This window comes from Balaenoptera physalus (assembly GCF_965194825.1).
Source record: "Balaenoptera physalus genome assembly, chromosome: 6".
NCBI classification, from domain to species: domain Eukaryota; kingdom Metazoa; phylum Chordata; class Mammalia; order Artiodactyla; family Balaenopteridae; genus Balaenoptera; species Balaenoptera physalus.
The window spans coordinates 21,875,616-21,894,003 of record NC_138885.1 but is presented as its reverse complement, the minus strand read 5'-3'; the positions used below and the strand labels follow the sequence as shown (position 1 = coordinate 21,894,003).

The window sequence follows — 18,388 nt, the reverse complement described above, 5'->3', positions numbered from 1 at the left end:
GAGACAGAAGTTGAAGCTGTTCCATATAAGCAGGTGGAAACTCACCAGTTCTCCACAGTCCCCACCTCTCCCTATTGGGTCCATTTACATTATCCACTGTCCCCCTCATAGGCATTGGCACCTGCAGCTCCTGACTGTCTAGACCTTTCATTTCACAGCAGATTCTAAGGAGGCCCAAAATAACTTGCCCAATTCAGACTGAAACTCTGTTTGTTGTTGTTGTTATTGTTTTTAACAATATGCCGGCTTTTCTTTCTTTTTTTAAAATTATCATACAGATTGACTTTTTTATACAGTTTTATGAATTTTAACACATGTATAGACTCATGTAATCTCTACCAAATCAGGACATAGAAAGAGTTCCATCACGCCAAAAAACTGTCTCATGCTACCCCTTTATTGTCACTCCCTCCTGCCACCCCTAACCCCAGCAACCACTGATCTGTTCTCCATCATGACAGTTTTATCTTTCAAGTCTCTCAGAAAAGTGGGGTCATACATTATGTAACCTTTAATACAGGCTTCTTAGATGTGGCATAATGCCTGCGAGAGTCATTTGCGATTTTGGTGTATCAGTAGTTCATACCCGTTTATTCCTGAGTGATGTTCTTCTCTATAGATGTACCACAGTTTGTTTACAGACTGAATTTTTTTATTCAAAGTTCAGAGGGGTTTTTTGAGAGGTGGGACAGTGGGGTGCTGGCTCAACCTTGCTCCTGAGAGCTGAGTGAGTGCTAACTTTTCAGAAATTATGCCAGCTGACTGCTAAAGACAGCCATAAAAAGCTAAATTAAATTAAAAGTAAAGGTAACAAATACTCAAAACTCATCACTTTCTAATTATGCTAGTACAGGTTACTATCCTCTAAGCCATGAGGTTGCTGTATCTATTGTAACTGTATGGTGGGAAAGCTGTACAGTGATGTACAACGTCCTAACTTCGTGTTCAGTGACGTCATGTTGATGTCATTAAACCCATGATAAAGGGACTATTTACGTCATGGAAATCTACAAGTGCTGCAAATCAGGGCCCCTTTCTTCCTTTCTTTCAGAGAGCAGTTGTCAAACATTTACTGGGACACCATGAGGCTAGGCTCTAAGAGCCAAGATCCTCCCTGCAGAAGATCCTCACCCATTTCCTCACCCACTGTCCTCACTTGTCCCCAACTCCCACCCCAGCTTTTCTTATGGATTCAAGTTGGATCAAAGCAAGTCCCCTTGGGGAAGGGATGGGGGTGCGGAGCTAGACGGTAAAACCTGACATACTACACTGGGCCTGAAAGCGGCCACAAGACAGTGCAGTGGGAAGCGCCCTGAGCTGGAGGGAAGATGCCCGGGTATTGCTCTCCCCCATGGGAGCATGGAGCACGATTCTTTTTTCCTGCCTCCCCACATGGCAAGCATGAACCCCAGCTGGGAAGCGCTTCTACCCAACCCCACTCTTCGTCCAACTCCTCCCTGTACTGGATCTCTTCAATAATAGGAGGGAGCTAGTGAATCAGAGTTTTCAAATGGCCACCTGCAGGACCCCAGCTTCAAAGGCACGCCTCCCAGGGATCACCAGGGTGAGCAGGCAGGGATGAGGGGATGGGGCAGGGAGCCCTGGACCCCTCACTTCCTACTTCAGCTAAAGCCCCTTCACTTTTTTACTCCACTTTAATGTTTTATAAATGACAGATCAACATAGATTTCCTTTGAAAAAAGGTTTCTACTGATAAAAGAAAACTACAACTTTTTGAACATTCGTGTTTAACCCTGAAGCATCTCTCACCTGGACTACAGCAAAAGCCTCCTAAGTGGTCTCTCAGTTTCTACTCTTGCCACCTCCCCCTCCCCTCCCCTCCCCCTCCCCTTCCTCTCCCCTCCTCCTCCATCACACACACACACACACACACACACACACACACACACACACACACACACACACAGCAGCCACAGTGATCCTGTTAAAATGCGAATCAGGTCATGCCACTTTTCTCCTCCAAACTCTGACAGCTTCTCTTAGTGGTCAGGATAAAGTCTGAAATCTTTAACATGCCCCCAAGATTCCACAGGGTGTGGCCCCAAGCCCTCTCTCTGACGTCATTGTCTCTCACCCTCCGCACTTATCATACACCTGGCCCCCGGGCTGCTCCTCACAGGCGCCAAGCATGGTTCAAGCACACCTTGCCCACCCCGGGACATTTGCACATCTTTCTGGACTGCTCTTCCTCTGAGTACCCACATGGTTACTCCCTCAAAGATATGGCCAAATGTCACCATCAGTGAAGCTTTTCCAAATCCTCCTATCAAAACTGGTTCTTTTCACTATAACTCTCTCTCTCCTTAACCTAAAATATGTATTTTATGATTTAAAAACTAGGCCATGTTCATTTCAGAAACTGTAGAAAATATGAAAAAGTACAAATAAGACAATAAAAAGAATCCATTACCATAAACCCAGAGATAAACAATTAACATTTTGTTGCATTTCTTTCTAGTACTTTCCTTTCCCTTTCTTTTGGTTTTATTCTTTTTCAATGTTAATTGTGCACAGAGTGAAATAATCAACAAGATCTACAAAGCTTACTATAAGAAGCAACAGTTTCCTACCCTTCCACAGTCCCTACCCAAGGCAACCACTTTCAACAACTTTAACCATTGCCTACAAATCTATAAAAAAATAAAAAATAAGCAAAAGGGACCTAATTTAAGCTTAAAATCTTTTGCACAGAGAAGGAAACTATCAACAAAACAAAAAGACAACCTACATAATGGAAGAAAATATTTGCAAACAATGCAACCAAAAAGGAGTTAATATCCAGAAATGTACAAACAGCTTATACAACTCAATATCAAAAAAACCAAACAACCTAATCAAAAAATGGGCAGAAGACCTGAATAGACATTTTTCCAAAGAAGAGATACTGATGGCTAACAGGCACCTGAAAAGATGCTCAACACCACTAGATTATCATTAGAGAAATGCAAATCAAAACCACAGTGAGCTACCTCACACTGGTCAGAAGGGCTATCATCAAAAAGGGTACAAATAATAAATGCCGGAGAGGACATGGAGAAAAAGAAACCCTCATACACTGTTGATGGGAACGTTAAGTTGGTGCAGTCACTATGGAAAACAGTGTGGAGGTTCCCTAAAAAGCTAAAGATAGAACTACCATATGGTCCAGCAATTCCACTCCTGGGTACACATCTGGAAAAAATGAAAACTCTAATTCAAAAAGATACATGCACCCTAATGTTCATAGCAGCACTGTTTACAATAGCCAAGACATGAAACAACCCAAGTGCCCATCAACAGACTTAAGAAGATATGGTGCATATATACAATGGAATATAACTCAGCCATAAAAAAGAAAGAAATATTGCCATTTGCAACAATGTGGATGGACCTAGAGAATATTATACTTAGTGAAGTAAGTCAGAGAAAGGTAAATACTATATGATATTACTCACATGTGTAATCTAAAAAGCAATACAAATGAATGTATATAGCAAAACAGAAACAGACTCACGGACATAGAAAACAAATTTATGGTTACCAAAGGGGAGAGGGAGAGGAGGGAAGGACAAATTAGGAGTATGAGATTAACATATACAAACTACTATACATAAAGTAGATTAGCAACAAGGATTTACTGTATAGCACAGGGAATTATACCCAATGTCTTATAATAACCTATAATGGAATATATCTGCAAAAAAACAGAATCACTATGTTGTACACCTGAAACTAACACAATATTGCAAATCAATTATACTTCAGTTTTTAAGAAGAAATACAAAAAAAATTAATTAAGTAATTAATTAATTTAAAAATTTTTTAAAGAACACTTTCAGGCATTGTCTATTGATTTCCACTATGGAAGGTGAGGATTTAGTTTCTCTCTTCCCTCTGCCCTCACCACACAGCCACTTACTTTCTATCCTTCTTTCCCCCTAATATATAGTACTTAGGGATAGGTCAACATTGAGTGTTATATAATTATAACTATGCGAATGTTATAAATCATATAGTATTATATTATTACTTTTTCTTTCCAATTATTTCTGTTTTTCCTTGAGTTACTAATTGTATAGTTTCCTGTTTTGTTTCTTTTGTTCTGTTTGCATCCGTCATAAAAACCATACTTCACCAGTTGCCTGTTTCTTGAAGCACTCTCTTCCCTTTGCCTTCTGACGTGGTCCAATATAAAATGGTTTCCCCGTGTATCTGGGACACTGCTGACTTCTTGGAATTTCTCTTCACCATCATCCTAGGCATCTTCTGGTTCCTGACCCTGACATCTTTATTTTTCTTGGTTTACTCTCTTGTTTTGGGGGAGCACGTGCTGCATAAAGCTTCCTAAGAAAGACTGCATAGAAGACACATTTTTTTCAAGAATCTGTACCTCGGAAAATGTTTCTGTTCTATCCTCACAACTCATAGATAATTTGGAAGTAGAATTTTAGATCAGAAATCATTTTTCTTCAGAATTTTGAAAGCATTGCACCACTGTCTTCCAGCTCCTGAGGTTTCTCAATAGAAACCATTCTGATTAATGGCCCTTTGTGAGTGATGTATTTTTGCTGTCTGGAACGTTTCAAGCCCTTTCTCTGGCTTAGTGTTCTGAAATTTCATGATGATGTAAGTGTGGGACTCTTTTCACCCATTGTGCAGTTGTGATGGGCACTTGGTGGCCTTTTCAATCTGGAAACTGGCATTTTTCAATTCTAGGAATTTCTATTAAATTCTTTCTTTGACAATCCCCCTCTCCCTTTGTTGTCTTTTTTCTCTCTTTCTGAAATCCCTATTATATGGACCTCCTGGGCCACTCCTCTAATTTTGTCATCTTTTCTCCCTAATTTATCCACCTCTGTCTTTTTATTCTACTTTTTATATTCTAAATTTCCAACAGCTCTTTTTTTCTCTGAATATTACCTTTTTCATATACAGCATGGTGTTCTTATTTCAGGATTGCAATATATTTTATCTCTTTGAATATTCAATGAGAATTCTCGCCCTCTTTCTGCCTCTCTCTTACAGGTTTTCTTCTCCCTACATAGTCTGTTTTCTCCAAGCTGCTTTTTTCTGTGCATTTGGCTTTTGTTTGGTCTTTCTTATTAGAACGCTTCCTCAGATGTCTGGTAATCCTTGGCCATCTGCTCCTCTGAGGAGCAGGGAACCAAAATGCTGATTGGTAGCTCTGAGTACACAGGTGGGGATTGCTGACTGGAGGGTTGCACTACATGCTGTGATCAAGCTGCACGCTTTGGTTGGCAAACTCCAATATCGATATCTTTAGGTCTCTCTCTCTCTTTTGAGATGGTCAGACTCTCCAGAGAACATTTCTCCAAACTCCTGCTGGAGGGCATAGGCCTGGCTGCCATCATTCATGGGGAAAGGGGGCCTCAGTACCCAGTACACATACACTCACTTAATCCCCCATTTGTGTCCAGGTAGTCTGCCATCCTCTGCTGGGCGGGCAGTCTTCTCCAGGGACTAGAGCCCCACTCTTCTGCCAGAGGTGCCTGGCTCTTCTCTGTGGAGAAAAGGAGAGGTTCTGGAGAGCCGACACTAAACTGATCCTCTTTATCTTCTGTCTTCTACACACACACACACACACACACACACACACACACACACTCCCCATTCCAGATTCCCCTGACACACCCACTGCCAAAACTCTGGGAGGTGGTTAGTGTAAATCAGGTGGGTCCTCAGCTTTCTCCTCTGCCCATGGAGGACGCGGTTTCCACAAGTTTGCTTTCCATCTCCCACACTTGGTCCTGTCATCTCCTCTCCCCTTTTCCTCATCCATGAGTATCTGTGCCCTTAAAAAGTGCCTTTATTTCATTCTGAGGGGTCTCAGGAGGGAGTAAAAGTAGATATGTGTTTTCAATCTATGTGTTTTTATCCAGGAGCCCATAGTTGCTATCTGCTTAATTGTTTACTATCTTCTCTCACTAGAATATGAGCTCCATGATGGCAAAGACTGGAATGTTTTGGTCACCCCTATATACTCAGCTCCCAGAAGAGTGTCTGGCACATACTAAGTGCTCAATAAGTGTTGATGAATAAATGGATAGAGGTAAGAAGGAAAGAAGATTCCTCCAGTTCTATTTCTATTTTGTAAGTTTTTACTCCCTTTCCCAAATTTATTCTAACTTTCCTTTTCTTCAGCTACGTCCCTTTTTTCCCAAAGACTTCCCACTTCACTGTTTACCAAGCTTTATTCTTTCCTGGCAATTTTTTCTTTCTCCTGGCTCACTCCCAACTTTCCTCTCTTTCTACTACCTGGCATTGACTTCAGTCTCAATTTCCATGAAGGAGATTGTATTTTCACCCAGTAAAGCACACCCATTACATTTGTAGGCGCTGGAGAAATACAAAGAGAGAATACTTGGTTCCTACCTTCTCTGGAAAAACACAATTTAACTAACTAACTTAACTAACTAACTAACTTAACTAATTTAACTAACTTGATTAGTTAGTTAAACTTGATTATTGTTAAAACACAATTTAACTAACTAACTTGATTTTAAAAATCAAGATTTCTATTAAGACACTAATTCAGGCTAGGTTTAAAAAAAGAAACATCAAATTACCAGAGTGTCAGGAGCAGGTGGATTAATAAGAAAAGGTCTGGGGGTGGGGAATTTGAGGGATTATTGGAAGGGACAGAGGACTAAGCTTCTAGACAAAGAAAAGCCAAATTAACACTCACAGTGCTCACAGTCACCCTTATCCTTCCAACCCCTCCTCTCCTGCATCCCCTGGTTAAAGCCAGGGCTAAACTGGAAAAGAAGAAAATTGTTCATTTTTCTCTCATTAATAAGATATTTATTGAATTTCTAGTATGTTCCAGCCCTAGGTAAGCAAATCAGACATGGCATCTGCTCTTTTGAAGTTAGAGCCTAGTGGGAGATTCAGATCACAAACAAGTAAAAAACAAAAATAAATAGTATAAACGGTAGCAGGTGCTCCGAGGGAAGTGCATAGTGTTCAGTAATAGAAGATAACAAAGGGGACTTCCTTAGATGGGGTGGGCAGTGAAGGCTCCTCTGAAAAAGTGTGATGGACTTTTGTTGTTGCTGTTGTTGTATTCCTAAAAAAAATTTCCCACTTTTCCCAGCAAAAGCACTCTTTATCATCTGGAAATTTCAACTCTCCCCCATATGAAGCCATGCTGTTAGATCATGTGGGGTCCCACCCTCAGCTCCAAGTAAAGGTTCTGATTGGCTTAAGTGAATCTATTTCCTCCCCCTACCTTCATGTCCCTCCCAAGGTGATTGGTTTAGACATGGGCATGTGATGCAGTTTAGGCCAATGAGGGAGAATGAATCCCTGGACTTGAGCAGAAACCACCAGAAGAGACCCTCTCTCTACACTGGACATTGTGGAATGAGGATGTAAGTTCGGAACAGTGACAGCCATTTTGTGATCATGAGGAAAGAGCACCTGTACGGTAAATGAGAGAAACAGGGTCCTCCGTGACATAGATCAAGCCTTTCTTGAAGCCAGAACTATTTCTGGACTTATTAGATATAGGAGCCAGGAAATTCCCTTTATTATTTGGAATGGTATGAGTGGGATTTTCTGACTTGCAATCAAAACAAAATAATTGTAACTGCTAGAGAAGTGACATTTAAGCTAAAAACTGAGAACTAACCAAAGGAGAAGAGGATGTAGGAGCATTCCAGGCCCAGGAACCAGCCCTGAGAAAGTGCTGGGGAAAGAAAAATCTTAGTGTGTTCGGGGAACTAAGTGGAGGCCAGTGTGGGAGCCACAGGATAAGAGGGTGAACTGAAGCCAGATTGGCAGGCAGGGGGTCATGGGAAGGAATTCGGATGTTTGGATTTTATTCTAAGGAAATAGGAAACCCAATTCTGATTCATTTCTCATAATGAAGTGGTTGCTGAGTGGAGAATGGATAGGACAGGGGCATGAATGGGAGAGGAGTATTAGAATGAGTCTATGTGATTGCCCAGGCAAGAGAAGGTGGCTTCTTAGGCAAAGGTGGTGGTGGTGGTGGTGCTGGGGATGTGAACATAACGAGAAACTAGATAGTTCTTTAGTCATTTCTTTAATTTATTTGTACATTTATTTATTCAACCACAGATATGAAGAGTCTCTGTGTACCAGTGTGTTAAAGCTCAGGACCCTAACATGAAAGTATACTTTCTCTATCCAGAAAGAGATTTCTATCTAAAGGGAAACAGCCAGGCAAATGATTATAATAATATAAAAAGAGCTGTGATGGAGGTAACTGCAAGATGCAGTGGGGCTATTGGAGAAGAAACCACTAAGTTGGCCTGGGAAATTCAGGGATGGCTTCTTAGAATAAATACAGACTTGGGTTTGAGGAGTTTGCCACGTCAGCAAGGAGGATATTCTAGGCAGAGTAGAATGTCTCAGTAGAAAGACATGGAGGCTTTAAAAGAGTTGTACTCAGGGGAAAAGTAGTCAGATTATTACCAGTGCTCCAACTGCAAAGAGGGACCATGGTAGAAACAGTAGTAATCACCAAACATTCCCTGCATTTCCCATCCCCCTTGCAGTTAAGTGACAAACTCTGAGCTGAAGCTCAGAAGAGCTCAAGCCCACCTTCCGGTTCTCTCTTCCTCCTCCATGGCAATCTTGGAGGAAACCTGGTGAAATGGAAAAATCATGTGTCAAAGAAGCGTGGATCTCTGAGTTACCGCATGGAGAACAGGTCTTCTGGAGAGTCACCCAAACTTACAACAGACCTTGTGTAAATAAGAAATAAACCTTTGTTGTGTTAAGCCACTGAGATTTTGGAGTTGTTTGCTAATATATCATAACTTAGCACGACTAATATACAGAGTGATGGGGATAAGACTTGACAGAAGGACAGGGGTCAGACCACAGAGAGACTTGTCTGTCAGGTGCCTTGCTCAAAGATTGGACTTTATCTTGTAGGGATTTAAGAATCACCAAAGAATAGAGATGAGTATGAGACCATTCTGGCAGCAGTGGGATGGATGGATGGAAGGATGGATGGATAGATGGATGAATACTTGGATTTGGGGCTTGAGGGGTAGAAGTAGTTCTTAAAAGCAGAGAAATTAGAAAAGAGGGGTTGAAATAGTGCAGGAGAAAGATGATGACAGCATGAACTAAGGCAATGGTACCAGTACAGAAAGGAGTGTGTAATTTTGACAGATATTTTAGGAGGGAAAATGCAGAGAGAGTGTGAATTACTGACTATTCATGGGGCACAGAGTGAGAGGAAACAAAGGAGGGAAGTTTTGAGTCCCTTAAGCCCCTACTTCCTTAGCCCTGATATAAACAACCTTAATCACTATGGGTCCAACCGCTGTCGGCATCCAGAGAGGACTGGAAAGAAGAGCTGAAGGAGAAGGCTTAGTGGCTTCATGGCAAATGGAAACACATTGGCCATAAGTCAGAGGAGCCAGGGGACCAGGTCTGGTCGCTCTGACTTGGATTGGTTCATTGTACTTCTCTAGACTTCAGTTTCCTCATCTGTAAAATGAAGTCATCAGATTTAAAGATCTCCAAGTTCTCTTTCCATTTTAATGCCATAACTCTCAAAAAGGAAACAGAGGAACAGGCGAAAGGAGAGAAGGGGAAGAGGGGAATAAGACAGGTGAGGAGTTCAGCTAGGACCAACAAGGAAAGAAAGGAAGAAAAGAGAAAAGACCAGGTGTGGTTGCTCAAAACGGGATTCTCAGAGCCTCGGTTACCCCAGCAACCCATCTGTTCATCTCTACCAACGTTAAGTTACATGGTGTGGATTTTGTCTCAGCTAACATGTCATTGTTTTTGCTCATTGAATTTGTATTTTTAGTTGTGACTATTATGATTATCCTTAATTGACAAAAAAAAAAAAGTATCAATGGCTCAAAAGTGGAGATGATGAAAATACTCGTGTAAATACCATAATTCAGGATAACATCTTAAATGTAAAGAACAGATTTAAGGACAAATGAAGAGAGGTGACCCAGTAAGTGCTGGGAGAAGTGAGAATATGACTATGATGATCAAGTTAAGAGAAATCTAAGTCTGTAAGTCAAGGATAGGAAAGACCAGCAAAATCTGAAAACTGAATTGTATTTGACTGGTGATATATTTCCTTCTGGGCCTCCAGGGTGGCATCCTTTATAAAAATGTTTTCCAATAACAGTAGGAAGCCATGAAAGCTTCAGTGTTATTTTCAAACTTCTCTGATAGAGCAATAAAGTTTTTCCAGAACAAGTGCAAACACTGTAAGTGTTTCCCAATATACAACTGATAAATTGTATTGCTCAAGGTGATGGAGTAACCAAAACTACAGAGACATCATAAAGGATGCACTCCTCATAGAAAAATAGGTATACACCACACTATTGCCAAGAAGTTTATAAAACAGCTACAAAGGGAATGATAAATATTATGTTTGGAAAGAGAGCAAAACAATCAGGAAAATTTCTTTGTCAAAGAACATTGGTAAATGTTGCAAAATGTCAACTATATATAATGTGGGAGAAAGGTGGTATCATGTCTGTGCAGACATTTCACTTTATATGTGGACAAAATTCAGTTCTGGTGTGGGGTACTTGTATGCAAGACAAGTACTTGATGATTTCCTCCCCCCAAAATCTTTTTTAAAAACAGCTTTATTGAGATATGATCCATATTCCGTACAATTTGCCCACTTACGGTATACAAAGTAATTGGTTTTTGGTATATTATGGTATATTTGCTATATTATGGTATATTTGGTATATTACAGGTTTTAAAAATTGTGATAAAATATATATAACATAAAACTTGCCATTTTAACCATTTTAGGCATACAATGCAGTGGCATTAAATACATTTACAATGTTGTGCAACATCACCACTATCTACAAGACTCTCTTTTTACTGAGATATAATCAACTTGATGACTGTCCCGCTACTAGAATCCACAAGCTATTTTTCAGAAGGTATATACATCTCACTGAAGATAGCACCACCTTGTTCCAGAAACCTAAGGGTCTATACTGTAACTGTCCTACTGCCATGAACTCCACAAGGGATCTTTTCCCACCACTGATACCACCGGTACCATGGGGCCTACCTGGTCATATAGCCCAAGCCTGTAACTGCTGCAGAGCTCTTTCCTGCTCTGGGCACCAGTCAAAGCCGACAGCCTTGCATAACACCTACTACATGAACGAGATCCGTACCCCCAGGTTCGGAACATGCAGACTCCAGAATCAGAAGAAGCCAACTAGGAGTTGTGCATCGTGCTTCCTTCTTGGAGGTGGAAGGCTTATGATGTAATCATTTGTCCTTTACTTTTGAGGGGTTATCCTGACATGCCCCAGAGTAGGAGCCCCTAAATATGTTACTGATGTGGTGGGTCCCTGAATCTTTGGAGGGTTTAGCTCCCATCTTGGAAGTGTGTATGTTTTATCAAGGTAAGTTTTACCTAATCTGACTAGCATATCATTGATATAGTGGTCCAAAGTGATATTCCATGGGATGTCCAGATAATGTAGACTATTTTATGACAGAGGGCAGGAGCATTAACTGGGACAAAACCACAAATGAATATTCTTGTCCTTTCCAAGTCAATGCAAGCTATTTCTGATCCTCTTCCCTAATAGGGTTGAAAAAGAAAGCCTTAGCCAGAGCAATGATCACATATCATATACCTGAGGCCATGCTAATCTGTTCAATAAAGAAATTGCATTTGGGGCTACTAATTGGTTAAGTTTACAGTGGTCCACTGTCATTTTTCAGGATCCATCTGCTGTGTTCAGGTGCCAGATTGGTGTATTAAATGTGATAAGATGGGGACCACCACCTGGTATCTTTAAGGGTGGTACTAATATCTGCTATTACCCCCAGAATGTAATATTATGTTTAATTTCCTATCTTGTTGGTGGGCAGGGTGAAGAGAGGCCGTTTCAGGACCTTACATTTGACCTTTCCACAACCACATCTCTTCACCCACAGGCCAAGAAGCCGGTGTGGTGTTGTGCCGATTACCAAGTATCTCTATTCCAATTGCACACTCAGGGACTGGGGAAATGATCGCTGGAAATGATCCAGTGAAGACACTGTGAGCCAGGCGGGATCCAGGACGCCATTTATCACCTAGCTCTCACATACCCCCACTCTAAAAGGGGACCCACGATGATGCTTCAGGTCTCCAGGTATCAATGGCAACTCTGTGTTCAACAGTCCTTGAAAATGTTTGGATATTTCCCTTTTCCCAGTGTAAAGCTACCAGAGTAAGTGGCCATAGGTCCCTCTGGGGAAGGACTGGGAGAATTCATTCCTGAACACATGGAGTTGTTTCGGGATCCTTCCTCCTGGGGACCTGAACTCTCCCTCACTAGATGTGTTGTTGGTTTAAAAATTGACTCGTGTCCAGAAATTGGGCAAGGGATCATGAATTTTTATTGGAACCATGACTCTCAGCCTCCTGATCATCCACCCATGATTTCTTTAGAGCAGTACACTTATGAGCTGCCCATCTAATATTTTTCCCCTAAGAATACTGAGTTCTATTAATTACCTCTACAACCACCTATGGGTCAGGCCCCCTTAGACGCCATTCGAACTTGATGCTCATTACAATAATTGTCTCCACCTGGCTTCTGACAGTAACACACTGTCAATGGCCTCTCCTGTTTGGGGTTCCTTTGATCCCTAGTATCATCTGTGAACCCAGTTCTGTAAGAGCATCTCCTGCTGTCAGGCCGGGGATACAGAACACAAGCACCACTGAGCTTCTAAGTGTTGCTGGTGCCCTCTCTCCAGCACATTCCTTATTGCTTTGGTCAATGGTGTGTCCTCCGGGCCCTTTCATAGAGCACAGTCATCTTGTGGGATTTTGACCCTTACATAGTACATCCACTCTCATGGGCCCACTTCTCTGAGCCTTTTCATTTCTTCTTCCACCATCTGCCACAGCAAATCTGTCATTTCTGCTCCAGTTAGTATAGATCACCACTTTTTCCATGCTTCTAAGAGCCATCCTAGCAGCGTGTTTGTACCATTTCCTGGGGGGCTTTACCAGAGTATTAAGTCCTGTACCTCAGAAGAGTGCTCTCATATCAATAAACTCTCATTTATCAAATGTATGTTCTGCCCTTCCCAGCCCTGCATCCTCAGAATCCAATCTTCTCCTGGGTTCTGCTGGTACAAGTTGGCTAGGTCCTGTGGTTCCTTCCATGATCAGGTCCTCACATCCTAAGCTGGATTATGTTGTGACTGAGCCCTAGTCATTGGCTTAATGGACAGAAAAAGAGGGGAAGGAAGAGATGCATGTTGCCTTAACAAGGAGTGGTCTCTCCATCATCTTCAGGCAAGTGGGAAGCATCAGTCCCTCACAGGGAGATGTGGGCCACCTGCGCAGATTCAGAGGGTATGAATCCCGGATTCAAGATATTTGGATGCAGGAACCCAGATGTTCCCCAGCCCATATCTCAGGGTCCCATTGTTTCCCAACCAAGGCCTTAACCTTGTAACTTTGGGGAGTTTAACTTTCTGTAGAGCTCAGTTACTCTTACAATTAAATCCAAATCCTGAGCCTGATCCTCAACTTTCTCTCCTGCTGAAGATGATGAAGGCCTCTTTGTATGCTACCAAGGAGGCCCTCTGGACTCACCTTTAGATTTTTAACTGTCAGTTAATCACTCTCAGACTTGAGTTCTTTTTCCAGACTGGAGTTATTACTTATAACCACCAAACTTCACTGTCCTTAAAGTGACCACTTCCCCCATATTTCTCAAAAGCCTAATACAATGCGTGAGCCACCACATTGTCTCCCACCTGTGTATCATCACTGCTCACCATTGGTAAGAGTTTTAATTATTGTGTTGCCATATCGAGCCAGGGCCTATCTGTGCTCCAGCTACCACCAGTGATGGGGTTGTCATTGCCACCAAGCAGCACGTGCTCTAGACCCAAACTCCCACCCAGTGACTGCTTCCTCCTAACTCTTCTAACACCAGCTATCACAGGTTGGATTCCCCAGGAAGAAGATTTGAGACAGATGTTAACATGCAGGACATTTCTTATAAGACTTACTCTTAGAATCAATACTTATGGAAAAGAGAGAAAGGAAGCAGGATTGGGCAGAGGGAGAATTTGAGCTGTGATCCAGTCCTAAGTCAACCCCATGGAGAGTTCTGAGACTGGGACAACACTTCAGAGTTGTCCCAAGATGGGGTGAGGGGGTGGGACCTGTCCATACCCCCACTGATCAGTCAGCCCCTGGAAGGAGACATGACCTTGGGTGAGGCATTTTTCTTCAGCAGAAGCATCTCTCGAAGAGGGCTGTAGGCTGAGAGTTGTCTTCCAATTGCACTCCCAGGAACTGGGAGGGGTGGGGGATAGGGAACGAGTCTTTCACTCCTGGAGGGGGATCTGGGTGGTGGACATCACAGTGCTCACAGCAAAGAAAATGGTGAAAATTAAAAACATGATGAAATTGCAGTCACTGATAGATAATGACACTGACAGATACTGATAGACACTGATTGTCACTGATATGTAATATTGGCTATTCATGAGGAAGAAGATTTTGAAATGAGAGATGAGATAAAAAGAATGTCTTCATGGATGGACCTTGAGGACTACACTAAGTGAAATAAGTCAGCGAGAGAGAGACAAATACTGTATGATTTCTCTTATATGTGGAATCTAAAAAAAATTTTTTTCTAATTTTAAACCAAGCTCATAAATACAGAGGACAGACTGGTAGTTGCCAGAGGCAGGGGATGGGGGTGGGGAGTAATTTAATTAAAGTAAAACTAAAATAAATAAATAAATAAAAATAAATAGTAATTTCTTCATGACCATTTCTATGAGTTCAAGTGTCTTGCTATACAGCATATCTCACTGATACATTCAGTATCTTGGACAGCCTGAACCTGCATGGTCATGTGAAGAATAAGATATCCAGATATTTTTTAAGACTGAACCATAGTATAAAGAGTTCAAAAATGCAGAACAAAAAAACCTGATTTGTTGCCAGCATTTAATGGCTTTCCCCACTCATTGGAAAACAAAACCTATCGTGTATTATTTAAATATTTAAAAACACACCTGAATGTGGCAATATGACATAAATACTTTTCAGAGCCAAATGGAACCCAAGAGTAGACTAAGGATCTATTTGATGTTATCTCCTGATTTCACCATCCAACTGTCCCACATTTGAGTGTGATAAGCTCATTCATTGAGCATCTGACAAACATCAGATGCACTCTTCAGAAAGAGCCTTCATCATAATTTTTGGGTCTGTGTGTGATTGAAATATCCAGAGGCAAATATATGGGCCTTTCCCCAAACCTTCATAATTGTAAGGTATGGTTTTCTAGTTTACTAACATAGGAAAATAAATTAAAATATAAGAAAGGATGAAAGAAGCAGAGTAAGTAAAGAAAGCGACTTGGTGCAGCTCAGATCAATGACTCAAGTGGTTGATACAAACAGAGTATAGATGTCTTAAGGGGAGATTGCCAGCAACATCATCTATCTCAATGCAATGAGACAATTATCATATGATTTTTAACATATTGTTTTATTTTTATTTTATAATGAGGACAATTTTGTAGTCAATTTGTTATAATTTACCTAAATTGGCAGATAAGGGTCTGACACCCCCGTCAGTGTGCACGTGTACACACACACACACACACACACACACAAACTGGTGATCTTCCAACTTCATGTCCTCAGTTCTTCCAGGGGGTAATGACAGAAGGACGGCCAGCAAAGAAAAGGACCTGGAGCAGGCACTTGTTTCATCCATCTTATTATGCTTTGTGCTGACTCCATATCTTAATTACCTCCTCCCAAATACCTTACCAACCCAGCCTAAATCGTCCCTTTGTATGAGACAGTATATATCTGATGCCCAATAATAACTTCTTTGTTCTGGCCTCCCCCTGCCCAGTACAATTCCATTTATTATCTAACCTTACTTAGGCATTTTCAGCATTCTTTTCATGTTCCTCCACACACATTTTCTAAAAAGCCAGCTGTGCAATTTAGACCATCCCTGGAGATTACTGACCAGTTGGGTTTGCATTTATGAGCACATAACTGAAGCTGACATGGCCTTTACCGGAATTAATAGCTCTTGGAACAATTTGCTTTCACAGCATTTTACAAACAGCTTCATAATATATCTAAGGGTAAGGCAGGTGTTAATTAGTGTCACTAATAGCTAAGTATTCAGAGGTGAAATAATTAAGTGGCTGGACCAATAGGAGCAAGAGGTGGAAGGTGAAGTTGGAGTCTGTGCAGGTTCAAGGTGGTAGAAGTTTCCATCTGTCATTGGGGAGTTGTTCTCTGCTGAGATAAGTCTTCTGTTAGTGCTGACCAGGACCTACTGCCGGCACACTCGGTTTGTATGCATGCAATATTATTTTGAAACACCCGGTGCTTCTTTCTTCACACTCTCTCTCTTTAGTTTCTCCTCTTATTCAATTTTGGTTACTCTATTTTACAAGCAAAGCAGCTGTCCATATGGGGAAGAGGCGCACCATTCAGATTCATGGTTTACACTTTGGTAAATGTAAGCCTGCCTAATCCTTTCATATCATTGGATTACTCTCCCCGAGCGAATTTTCCCAGCTTTCATCATGAGAAATCGGCTCTCGGCCAAGAAACCACTCATCCCAGCTCAGGTCCACCTGGCCTTTCCCAATTGTCAATTCCTCCATCTTTGGCCATTAAAAGGGCTTTCAGACTGAATATTTGCACAACCATTTCTGAAAGCCAAACACAAAATCTTTGTTCCACAGAATCACTAATCTCTACATAGGATTCTGCTCTGAATTATTATCAAGCAAAGAAAGAAAGAAAGCTTTTGATCGTTGGGTCAGTTTTCTCTTAATATCATCTAATTAGATAAAAATAAATGTATTTAAAGTTTAAATTATAACCAAGGTCAGATTGGAGGATTTCAAGAAGAAAATATACCTCTTAGTATTAGTATTAGGTGGCTGCATTTGGAAGGTAGGTTAAGAAAGCCATCCTAAAATTCCTAAACGCTCCATAAATGCTCCATCAATTAAACTTTTAATGGATTTTTAAAAAATATTCATGGTTATTTGCTACCTAATTCCCTCCACAGGTCCGAAGAAGGAGACCTTCTTGGGTTTCAGAGGGAAAGGGTTCTTTGTGTGACTGCAAAACAGAACAAGGGGTTTGATTCACACACACTCCTCTGTCAATCACGTCTGAAATTCTGAGCATGTGTAAACTCTCTCACGGAGACAGCACAATAGCACCTTGCCATTCGATCGCTGATTTTCATCCCTCCTGGGCTAAACTTTAACAACTGTAAGCAAGCAATTGAGGGGAGGGGGGAGGTTTGATGGAGCCCCTTTCCAACTCAGGTACTCAGTGGGATTTCAGGACCTAAGAGCCACCTTCATTTCACAGGCAAACACCCATACATCCACCCTGAACACTAAATCTCATTAAACTATTATGAAAAAAGTTCTGTACATTTTCCATTTTTTACACAAAACTTTCAGGAGTCTGAATGAATTCAGCATTCGAGACGTTAAATGTACACGCAAGAGCAATATGCTTGGTGGGCTTCCTTTATGCTATTTTACTGATTTCCTTGAGCCCAAGCAGTCAAAAGTGGGAAGACAGAAAAAATGTATTTTCAGTGGCTCAGGGCTTCTCTTGCACGTTTTCTGTCCTTTGCATTGCTTTCCAGAGCTGCCACAGCCAAAGGAGGTTGGGGAGCAGTAAGGGGGAGGCTGTGGGCAGAGGGGCACTTTATCCAAATATGGTAATGATGTTAGGCAGAGCACTCGCCTTTCACAATCCCTTTCCTCTAATCTTCCTGATGACAGGGGCCAGGAAGGTCTTGCAACCCACTCTCCGAAGATGGCACCTCTGGTTTAAATAAAATAGTCCATAAGAGCATGGAACTTGGAAGAGAAGAACTAGAAAATATCTTGCTATATGGTTGACTGACAATACATCTATTTTAAAGTAAGTTCCTTCAAGGCAAAGGACCATATTTTCTATGAAGAGTAGAGGGTAACATCTCACAAATAGTAAATGTTGATAAGAAACTCAACAGGAACTCAGCTCCCATTCATAGAAGTCTGTGTGCCATGATATGTACTCACACTCCCAAGTTTCACTTTGCATTTCTGGTTCATCAAACCCTCAGACACAGGGTTGAAAGTCAAAGTGAAACGCCCCACGAAGAAAACCACACTGATTTTTACCTGCTTTAATGTCAATGTTTTGAGAAACTAACATGAAATCAGTCCAGTGCACTCTACACTCACCTTTTGGGGCATATAAAATGCCTCCAGTGAAGAGTCGCAAATTTGACTTGCCACAGAAATGTTCACCAGTGAGAGGGGTTTTAGTTAAATCCAAAGGCTTCACAATGATTTTTAAA

At 41.3% G+C, this 18,388-nt stretch overlaps 1 protein-coding gene and 1 long non-coding RNA gene across 2 annotated transcripts in view; one reads left to right on the top strand and one right to left on the bottom strand.

Moving 5' to 3' along the window:
* Positions 1-18,291, top strand: part of LOC309662764 — a 75,877-nt gene extending 57,586 nt beyond the window's left edge. Inside the window, exon 5 of the long non-coding RNA XR_014264932.1 lies at positions 5,950-18,291. This is a non-coding gene — a long non-coding RNA (uncharacterized lncRNA). The remainder of the gene's footprint in view (positions 1-5,949) is intronic.
* LOC309662762 (uncharacterized protein) overlaps positions 1-18,388 on the bottom strand; it is a 254,989-nt gene that overhangs the window by 84,639 nt on the left and 151,962 nt on the right. The gene's annotated exons all lie outside the window — the stretch shown is intronic.